The sequence below is a fragment of the Atractosteus spatula genome, assembly GCF_055471065.1.
Source record: "Atractosteus spatula isolate fAtrSpa1 chromosome 10 unlocalized genomic scaffold, fAtrSpa1.hap1 SUPER_10_unloc_6, whole genome shotgun sequence".
Classification (NCBI taxonomy): domain Eukaryota; kingdom Metazoa; phylum Chordata; class Actinopteri; order Semionotiformes; family Lepisosteidae; genus Atractosteus; species Atractosteus spatula.
This window is the reverse complement of record NW_028296626.1, coordinates 1,207,191-1,210,078: the sequence shown is the minus strand read 5'-3', so window position 1 is coordinate 1,210,078 and position 2,888 is coordinate 1,207,191. Positions and strand designations below refer to the sequence as shown.

Genomic DNA, 2,888 nt, shown 5'->3' with positions numbered 1-2,888 from the left:
ATACCTGACCTGTCTGGAATGACTACTGAGAGTCTTTATCCAGCAGCGACGGCACCACTCCCAGTAGAATGAGAGAGAAATACAGCATGACATGGGGAGTCATGGGGCTCCCACAGTTTGTTTTTCCTCAAGTTACTGATTTTTTCACGAACATTTTGACCTTTTCACAATCAGACCTTTTTTCATATTTAATAAAATCTTTTAACCAGCGAACCAGTTTTATAGGTTTGTGAGGTTTGTGAATGCGTGCAGTAAGTCCGTATTGAACTAGGACAAAATATTCCTGATGGAGCGCTGTGCGCAAACATTGAATAAACTCGACCCTTGCAGATGATTCGGCATGAAGAAGCAGAAGATTAATGTTTCACAGACAAGCAGCACGCCAGTAAAACCAATATAAAATTTAATTGACGGCTCACAAACATTTGCACTGACTCAAAGGTGATCTCAATTGCTCCCACCGATTGTATTTCAAATCGGAGGAAGCGGGGTATTGGGAAATGTTTTCAACTAGCAGTAACTGCACCTCTGCTAAACCTCATAGGCGACGATACTGCCACTGTGCAAAGCTGACGGTTGCCAGGCAACCATGGGGCTCCTACGGAAATTGCGATTAATCATCTCATGATATGCCATTGCTGTAACGCTTCACGTTTGTCTTCCCCTTATAGCTTTAGGTTTACATAGGTTTAACTATTACATAGTTTACATCCTTTGGATACATAGGGCATTCTGAAAAATCACTGCTCATTTTCAGCAGCAGATGACAGAGCCTTGATGATGATGACAGAGCAAAGATATAAGATAACAGAGCAATGTTCTCGGATTTTGCACAAACAAATCCTAAATTCCTGAAAGTATTACAGCACATTTGCGTCTGACTTTCCGTAGCTTCAGGATGACTGACACGACTGGACAAACACAATCTGTGGCATTTAGCACAAATAGCATGAATAGTCTAGCAGGCATTGTGTTGTCTCACTGCAATACAATACCACTGCGGTTCGTGACTCTCTAGGAAACAGTCCACCTGGCCCTGAAACCCATTCGAACGTCTAGCGACAGTATTGAACAATATCATGATTCCTTCGCGATATGTGGAATCAGCACAAATGCTGGAGAAAGCTTCCGATATCAGTGGCATTATCGTATGATGTTCTGAGGGGCTCTGTGGCGTGTGCGTTGATGGTGTAGTGTCGGGCATAGCTGTCTTCCAAGACAGACCCCAAGACAGCTGGGGTCGGTTCAAGCCCAATGCATCGACAGCCGTTTTCAAATGCTGTTGAAAACTGTTAGGAAGCTAGTCACCTATACATTTTTGAAAGCACTAAAGCACAGCCAGTTTGAATTCTGGAGAATCATACAGGTGATTCTGAGTGATGTCTGCATCCACGCAATTTGATAAATGCTAAATGGAGAGAGGATTCTGTGTTAATTGTGCTTCTCCTGGGAGAGGTCAAGTTGAGAAGTTCACGATAAAAGGGTGGTAAATATCCTGTCCAGGAATATCGGGGCTGTAGGGGGTCAGATCTATAGATGTAGTAAACACATTAGTGGAGACGGTGTGTCTGGTCTCTGTGAGAGAGCCGGGCGGGAAGAATAATCTGTGGTCTGGGAAGAAGAGACCCTCGGAGGCGCTCCACACAGGAGAGAATGAAAAAAATATATATTTTTCAGGGACGCTGATTTTTCTCTTTGAGGGAATTAAAAGCATGTATAGCGAGTGACTTCGTGGCGCGACGGTAGTGCGTCTGACTCCAGCTCAGAAGGTTGCGTGTTCAAATCACGTCAAGGTCAGCTGATGGGTTTGCAGGTGCTGCTGGTGCCAAACCCGGAAATTACACCACGCTGTTCAGTTTTATCTGTACACCACATAGGTAATCTGAACGAAATAACAGAACAGTACAGAACACGCAGTCAGGAGCTTATGCAGCGTTTCATCTTGAACACGACAAGAGAAAAGGCACACTGCACATCCGCGAAACATCACGTCTGACTTTAGAGAAAGTGACATCAGAGAATGGAAGTTTCAGACCGCTTTTTTGTTACAGGTTCAAGCAAACCTGAAAGTTAGGGAGTGTTTGGTCACTTTTGTATGAAAAAGTGTCTGAAGCCTGTAATTATAATTTGCCCTTTTTTAATTGTGGTTGAAATCCACTCCCATGTACCAAGACCTTACAGTATATTCATGTTTACTTAAATGACTAACTATTGGACTATTGGACATTAGTTGGTGTTTTTTTTGTAACGATTTGCTATTTCATGCAGGAAAGAAAGGAACCCAGACCCAACGTTTGCTTTCAGGTGCGGTTCATTTACATAACGGACATCTATTTCTGAGGAGCCTGATTTAAATCACACAACCCCGGTAGAAGTCGAATCGACAATCTTATAAACCGAAATCAGACGCGTTATTCATTAAACCACTAGCCCGTCACGTAACTCAATTGCACCATGGTGAGTTCAGCGCCGCTACTAGTAATACCCCACCCCCATCTTAAATTTCTACGTGAGAAACGTGTTTTCTACATTTTTATCAGTTTTAAAAAATCATCACTTTTAAGCAGACAAAGCCTTTATGTGTCGCTCTGAATTTCTAATTGATTTAGAATTCCAAGAAAAAAGCGTTTTGTTCCACAACGGCGTGAAATGATCACGTCTTTCACTCTACTTCTCTCTAGTAGTAAAGCAGATCTTGCTAGGTGAGCATTTGCTCCGGTAAATTAGGTCACTTTTCATGTTAACTCACTTCTTCTAAACACAACATTTCCTGTTGCATGTTTTCTCCATGAAAAAAGACATTTTCCCTTACATGATTTCTCGTTTTGTTTCATCAAAGAGTACAGAAAGAAGAAAGAAAGAAAGGAAAAGTGTCGTAAATGAACTCT

The 2,888-nt window shown here is 42.1% G+C and overlaps 1 non-coding gene across 1 annotated transcript; it reads right to left on the bottom strand.

The window, feature by feature from the left end:
• Positions 1–434: 434 nt before the first annotated feature.
• Positions 435–571, bottom strand: LOC148811969 (U4 spliceosomal RNA). The gene has a single exon (XR_016086369.1). It is a non-coding gene; the product is annotated as a U4 spliceosomal RNA (small nuclear RNA).
• Positions 572–2,888: the final 2,317 nt, after the last annotated feature.